Source organism: Mandrillus leucophaeus, unplaced genomic scaffold (genome assembly GCF_000951045.1).
Source record: "Mandrillus leucophaeus isolate KB7577 unplaced genomic scaffold, Mleu.le_1.0 Scaffold94, whole genome shotgun sequence".
Lineage (NCBI taxonomy): Eukaryota > Metazoa > Chordata > Mammalia > Primates > Cercopithecidae > Mandrillus > Mandrillus leucophaeus.
The window spans coordinates 5,948,901-5,957,211 of record NW_012110252.1 but is presented as its reverse complement, the minus strand read 5'-3'; positions in this window follow the sequence as shown (position 1 = coordinate 5,957,211).

The window sequence follows — 8,311 nt, the reverse complement described above, 5'->3', positions numbered from 1 at the left end:
TACAATATCTTAAAGATATCCTTAGCTTGCATGTTGCCATTGTTGTTTTAATAATCATAATGAACCATTACTTCCAGTGGCCTAAATATTTTCTCTGGTTTTATAACGAATAATTTAACTTCCATCCTCTGAAAGGGGCTCTCGTTTTTCTGTCCAGTCATGGGCTACCAACGGACTTTACCAGTAGGTATAAATGGTGTACCCTTCTTGCCTATTGTTTCTGACCTTTATCGAGGGCCACTTCAGCCAGCTTCACAGCACCATGCTCATCGACTGCAATCATGATATGACCTACTACTGTCCCTCCCAGAATCGGGTACTAGCCCAAGACATGTGAATCTAGCTAGGAGAAGAATTAGGCTTAGTATCTACAGAATGAAAAGGTCGATGAAAGGGAGCCCAATGCTGGATTTTTTCTAGGAACAAGAGTTTACCGAAGAAATTTCAGTCAAGAGCCTTGCCCCTTAATAAAAGTTCAAGTTCAACTCCAATCCAAGATCTAGTCCCCAAACTTAGACAACTAGACAAATCTAGGACACCCCCACCACTAGCAGCAGCAGTAGCAAGGGTAATAGGCCTCTTTTAGAGGGAGGAAAAACTACTCAGAGTGAGGCAGCTTTGAAAGATGAGCTAAAGTAGACCAGGGATCCTCAAGGGCTACTGGAGCTGGGGACTTAGGGCACTGGAGCTGGCTCTTCCTCCTGATGCAGCAGTTAAGTATTCCCAGGGAACAACCCAACTTCCCTGGGTCCTGATAGAGAAAGATATACAGCATCTTCAGAAGGCTCTAAAGCCTAAGAAGCCACACAGATGCTGCCCAGTTAGCGCTTCCCTCTCTTTCTTTGGGAGCTTGTGGGCTCTGCCACACTCACCCCTGATTTTCAGTTCGTATTTTTCAAAGCTGCAGTAAATCTCTTTGAAACAGTTGAACTTCTGTGCTTCAGTTTCTAAACTTGGTCTGCCTCTATTTAGACCAGCAATATTGGCTTCCATCTGATCTCCATCCCTGGGGCTGATCTCCTGGGTCCATGCTATCTGTACGCACACATTGCTTTCTTCCCAGCCTTTGACTTTGTCTGAATTTAGAACCCTGGGCTCTGGCTAACAGAGGCTTTTCCTGTATTCCAGAAGCCAGCCTTCTACTATTCTTGCTTGAGTCCCTTTGTGGCTCTGCTTGATTAACTGATCACTGCAAAAAGCAGTGAATGATTTTTTGCAAAGCCCCAGATTATAGGCAGTTGATGAATATTAAACAGGCAAGAGGAGTGCAGCCTTTAAAGTAGAAACAATGTGCTATTATCTGGCTGTCTATATATTTATGTGTATATATATATAAAATAGGAAATCCTCAAGAACAAGAACTATATCTTATTTAACTATGGAGCATGTAACTCCTAGCCTAGCCTCATGTGGTGGCTCATGCCTGTAATCCCAGCACTTTGAGAGGGTGAGGCGGGCAGATCACTTGAGGACAGGAGTTTGAGATCAGCCTGGCCAACCTGGCAAAAGCCTGTCTCTACTGAAAATACAAAAATTAGCCAGGCATAGTGGCATGTACCTGTAGTCCTACCTACTCAGGAGGCTGAGGCACAAGAATAGCTTGAACCAGGGAAGTGGATGTTGCAGTAAGCTGACACTGAGTCACTGCACTCCAGCCTGGGTGACAGAGTGAGACTCTGTCTCAAACAAGCAAACACAAATAAACAAAAACCTCCTTTCTTATTGTAAGCATCAAATGAATATTAGGTGAGTGAATGAATAGAATGCATCTGTATACAAGACAGCATGGACTAAATCCTCATAAAGCTTACACTCCTAAAATTATTTCTTTTCCAAATTTAATATATTCTTGTCTAGACATAATGCAGTCGAACAAGTTATTAACAAGTATTTATGTACCCCAATCTCATACCAAAATATTTGGAGGCAGCTTTTCAACTTCTTCAGATGGAAATGATGGCAGGTAAGGCAAATTCAATGCTCTATCCCTGCCTAACTATGTTAAGTAGATGAATCTTTAACCTTACTTTTTTCACCTCTAAAATGAAAATAAGAGTTTCCATCTCAAAAATGTGTCGGGAAGATCAATTAAGATAATATGTGTGAAGCAGCATGCACAGCGTCTGGAACATAGCAGGTAATCAGTGAATATTCCTTTCCTCCCTTCCTAAATTGCCAATTTCTGGGTGTTTGAGAATGCTCCTGATATAACCTAAAGAGATGTTCTCTCTGCATTTATATGAACTGCATGTTGAGTAGAAGAAATGAGAATTAACTAAGGAACTTTTCCAAGCCACACAGTTGGCCATAATATCCCCACCCCTATAACGTATAGAAGATAAAATATTTCTAAGTAATTTTTCCAAACCTTAACCACTTCACCAAACATCCCTACCTTCTTGCTCTAACTCAATTGTTCTCATTTCTGGTGGAGTTTTTAATACACTGGAGGAAATTCACAAACTCTGGTGATTCTTAAGCCTATCTGGCAATCTTACCATATTCCTCTAGTTCATTCATTCTTTAGTTTTTTTTTTTTTTTTTCAAGAGAAACCCGTCACATCTTTTGATCTGTCCTCCAATAGCTAAGAAGTATCTCAAAATAATTATGCCCCCCAAATGGACTTCAGATTTACTTGCTTCCCATTATCAACTCCATTTCAGTAAATGGTAGCTCCATCCTTTTAATTCTGTGGATCAGAAAACTTGGTATCATGGATTACATCTTTTCACTTCTTTCTCCTATCACACACTACACCCAGTCTGTCAGCAAATCCCATTGACTCTCACATCAGAATAGGTGCTGATTTCTCACTACCATTGCTATAAATGTGGTCCAAACTCTTAACACCCTTTGTTTGAATTGTTGCAAAAGCTTGTTGTTGTCTTCCTTCTTTTCAGTTTCCTCAGAGTAGCCAAAATAAGCTATGTAAAAGAGAAGCCAGATCACATGACTCTACTAAAAAATGTCCAGTGGCCTCTTGCCTCAGTGAAAGGAAAAGCCAAGTTTCTCAGAGCGGTCAAAAGGTTCTGACTGATCTTGCCTCTTCGCTATCACCAGCTCTGAGCCATCATTTTCCATCATCCTCCTTCTGCCCATAGCCCTGCAGCCTCACTTGCTGCCTGTCTTGCTGGTCCTTAAACAGAAACTCTCTGCACTGTTCCTGCTGTTTCCTTTGCCAAGAGTGCACTTCCCTAGAACATCCACATAGCTCATTGCTTACTTCCTCTATATCTCTGTCAAATGTCACTGTGCCTGGAAGATCTTTCCTGATCACCTTCTCTAAAATAGCATCCCTGTGTTCGCTATCCTCCTTACCCTGGTTTGTTATTTTTGTAAAATTTATCACCATATGGAACATGTTGATTTGTTTATATGTTTATCTTCTCTCTTCTCTTCTTGTAATATATACTCCACACCTCAAACCCTTTGTCTATTTTGTTCACATTCATGCCCTAAATACCCAGAATGGTGTTTGCCCCTTATGGGGCATAGAATGAACATGTGTGTGCCATGATACATGAATGCTACCCCTCTCCCATAGGAGTCAGCTTCTAAAGCTTAGACTTTCTGCCTTATAACTTTGGGGCAAAGAAGCACACATTAGAGTCAGTTCATTGACCAAGTTCCCTGTACTGATGGGAGGAAGCTGATTCATGTATCATGAACACAGAATCATCAAGTTATTTTATAACAAAGTAGCATCTTAATTTTTTTTTTTTTTTTTTTTTTTTTTTACTTCTTAGATCTACCTTCCAGTTGCAGGCTATTTAATTGCAGCATCCCTAGGTGTTTCACAAAACCTGCTTTTCACCTATGACCCACTTGGAAATTCAGTTCCCTCCCTTTCCTGGTAAAGCTTAATTTACTTAACCATTGATACTCAGCCCAGAATGTCCATTTTATAACTAATCTTCTGGATGATTATGGTTAAATTTACAACCAGGTGCTTACTATGTATTTCTCTGTCTCAGTAGTATTTACCTGGCCTTTTACAATGTAAAGTTTTTAATATGTGTGTGCGGTGGGGGTGGGAGGGATTATGTCTTCCTAGAGTCCATTGATGATTTACATGAAATACCTTAAAAATTAAAACCAAAATCTATAAACTTTCCTATGATTTCTATGTCTGACACCATCTTACAAGACCAATTCTACAATGGCAACATATTTTTCATTTAGGAGAGTGAAACTTTTAAACATCATGTCACCTGAGTTCCTTTTCAAAGATAATATGATATGCCATAAATAAAATAAGATTATTATTTTGTACATGTCCAAGTTCCCCTTTATAATTACTGGAAAAGTTACTAGTTCAATTACTGTACAAACGTCTTTGCAAACACTTTCTTGGAAAATAGAAATTTCTAGAAAGACTATAAATTTCAATCATATTTGGAGGAGGAATGAAGACTTATTTAGTTAATAAATCTGTGTGCATCGCATGTAGCAGTTTGTTTTCCTTTACCATCAATACGCAATTCATTTTTTTTATTGCCTGGAAGTTATTGATAATTTTAAAGACATTTTGCCCAGATCTAAGCAATCAGAATTTACTACAGACTGTGAATCAAGGAAATACACATAAATTAAACATAATGCAACTAAGTCATGGAGCTTAAATCTTAATAAACAGATATTGATCAAGTATTCTGATAGCATCTACAAGTGCAATTCTAGATGTAAATATTAATAATATATAATGTTTCAAAATGCCTTTCAAAATTATCAGTTATAAAATTGAATTACCTTGGTACATTTCCTGAGGTATTGCCTGTGCACTGATTAATAAAAAAAAAAAAAACATTGTGTTTTATTTTCCCAAATGAAATACATAGTAATCATTCTCACTCACAAGAGTTATTTTCTTTATGAGTAATTATATCCATGTTAGTCTTGTCTTTTAAAACAATGTTGAATAAAACATTGAGTTAATATAAATAAATGCAAACTGTAAATGTGTTATAAAAGAAAGAGGAACTATTCTTATCAAATGCCTGTGCAACTATTTCACCACAAATGCAAATCAGCCCTAATTTTATTTTCAAAATGCCACTCTTTAAACCAATATAATGCACAATCAATTTTAAACACCAGGAAGGGTGCTTTATAATGCTGCTCTAGGGAAGACACACAATTTCTCATTTCTTCTTCAGCACAGTTAAGTTGTATCACCAAATAATCTATGAACCCCTGATTAACCAGATGCCATTTTCCACCATCTGTCCCAGATTAAAATGCAGTGATGTGTTCAATAGGGCACTAAAAAAAAAAATGATAAGCTTTTTTCTTTTCCTCCAGATAGCCACCCAGACCCCCATGTAGAGAGGAAATGAAGCAGTGCAAGTATCTGTGCATATAACTTTTGGAAATGCAAATTAGAATTTAAAAACTCTTTGTTTCAGCTTTGTAATATTCATCTTAATACAGTGTTACACATCCCAGTGCCTCTTTCATTCCTCATGTGATATCATCTGCTTTTCCTCCTTAAGCTCTGAACATCTCTATTTTTACGCTGATGACCTTCATTCCTCTGTGTAAAGTTGTCTGAGCCAAATGTGACCTGGTGGGAGTACTGGCAGCCTAAGTCTCAAAGCTGAATAGAACTTTGAATTGGGTCATGTTCTAATAGTCTGACAGCACAGGTGTACCTAGAAGGTAGTTGGCTGTATAACTTCTAAATCACAACATTCTCTATGCCCTGCCTTCTGTCCCTTGATAGGCCTTCTTAGTTGGAGTTCACTCAAACTCTTAACAGTTTATCCCATTGGGGAACGATTTCTGCCTTCTGTAGCCCGCTGGGTTATGAATGGACAGCTCTCTCCAAACCATAATTTATCTCTTTTTAATTAGAGCTAGCCTCCTTTCCTGTCTGCTCCACCTGCTATTAGACATTCCTAGGTATCCAGCCTAAGCGCCTTTCGTACCTGGCTGGCCAAACACTCTGGACAAAGTGATGTGTACCACTCATTTCTCTCCCTATGTTGCTATCCTCTGCGGGGTGGAGAGTTGTTCATCCTCAGTCTGCCACATCCTGCACTTTTCCCACCAGTCTGTTTGTCAAGGGGCCAGCCCGCCTCAAGGTTACACCCATTGCTGTTCTGATAACACTGGTTCACTGCCAGATGGCTCAGTCAGATAGATGTGCTAGAGCAAATCAAATCACTGGCCAGGGCTGGGATTCTTTTGTTGCATTCCCTAAAGCTCTATTTATTTATTATATTAGTTGTAATTCTATCACTCCCTATCAGAAAATGAAAACCCCAAATAGATGTCCTTCCCATACAAAGGTGATGCTGGATATGCCCTTTGAGTTTATTTTCCATTAGCACAGATGACCTCCTCTTCCCACCAACTCCTCTCTCTCTCCCACACACACCCTCACACGTGGCTTGCATGTTAACTACTCTGGAACTGTCTTGTTAAGAGTGAAGTCATCTGGACTATTCAAGGGAATAGCCACTAACTCTACCTAGTACAAAAGAGACTGAGCTAACTGAACTTCAGATCTAAATGGAAGAAGAACTAATGTAGTCTACATCATTGGTAAAAGGAATGTCCTCTTTAAGTGAAAATTCTTTAAAATATATTTTGAAAATATATATATATATATTTTGGATGGGTGATTTTCTAAAATTATATTGCTCTGTGCCTCCTTACACTAGGGATTTTAAAAATTATGACTTGAGTCAACCTCTGAGACATCAATTTTTGTGCTATTCCTCCAAAGATTATTTGTATACGTGTAATTATTGGCTCCTCAAATAGATATCTTCAGATTTCTTGGCTCTGTAAATCATTATGTCTGCCTTATGTTTGTTTGTTTGTTTTTTTATTCCATCCCTTTGCAGTTTTTGCCTTTGCTGATTGTTAGAAGCATTTCCCCCTTTTAATCTGTTTTGACCTGGGCAATGAGATAACCATGTTTGGGAGAATAAGTCATTACAAAGAAATAAACACTGGTTCTAACTGTCTGAGAGTGTCTCTTGAGAATATATATACATGAGCTTTCAAGGAGAATAATTTTTGAAGTATTATGACCTTACTTTGTAGCCACATCTGCCCAGTTGATGTGACCTGTAAATACTATGAGAATAACATCAAGACTAGAAAAACATTGCCATTTGCTACTAGTATTTTAATAGCACATCCACATCATCACAGAAACACTGAGACAGGACACACACAGGTGTGCTCTTCCATTCATAGACCTAAACACATTTTCTGTAATGGAGAGTCCAAGACACTTAGGGGTGCTTAGAAAGATTGGGTATGCAGAAGAACCTCCTCAGGGCTACTGTTGCACAATAATTGATATTTACATGTTTTTATTTTTTTTTCAACATAAACCAGGTAGCTGCTGTTTTGTGCCCTAAATGTCCATCCATGGCATACTCCTCAGAAAAACAGGGCATCTCTTTTTTCTTCCCTGTTCCTTCCACTTCTTAAATATAAATAATTAAAACAAATTATCTACCTCTCACTTCTTTAAAAAAGAAAAAACTCTCCTGGCAGAAGATTCTAAATGACAGTAGGAGGTCAAATTAGTAAGCCTGACTGCTCAAGTTGAAGGCAGATGTGAAAGGATCTTTGCTACTGCTTATGACCTTCCTGCACATTTACTCTTGGCATAAGAATCACAAACCATGAGGAAACTTGCTTTTGATCCTTAAGATGGAAGCCAAGAAACCTTCTTCAGAATGGTCTGGAATTCTGTGTAAAACATGTAAGACTGAACAGCCAGCCCCAACGACTCACAAGAAATTATCTCCTGGGCCAAGTTAGTGATTTGACATCACCATTTATATTCACTGCAAGAGCCAAAAAGGCCCAATTTTCCATGTTCAGGTCAATCTCTCCAGGAGGTAAGAGAACAGAATTTCATTGTACTGGAGACCAGAAACAATTTCACTGAGCTTTAAAATGTTCCATTTTAAATTATGAACAGTGTTTTAACAGATGGGCCATTCTACCTACTATCTCATGGGGCAGCACTCATAATGCTGAGACCTTCTCTGTTTTTTGCTGGACATTGAAAATGGAATGTAAAACTGGGTTTCTGAATAAAACAGATGGGTTGGGTGCTATTATAAGGAAAGTAATAATTAATATATTCTCTATATTGGGCCAGTATGCAAGAAGGTAGATAGGGAATTCATGCAAGATGCACATATTAGGAAGGAAGAAAGGTTAAAAAGCAATGTACAAGGAAGTAGAAAAGTTATTATGTTCTATTTGCTCATATATGTGTGTATATATATATGTTTATATATAAATAATATATGTAATATACAAATTATACATAAATAT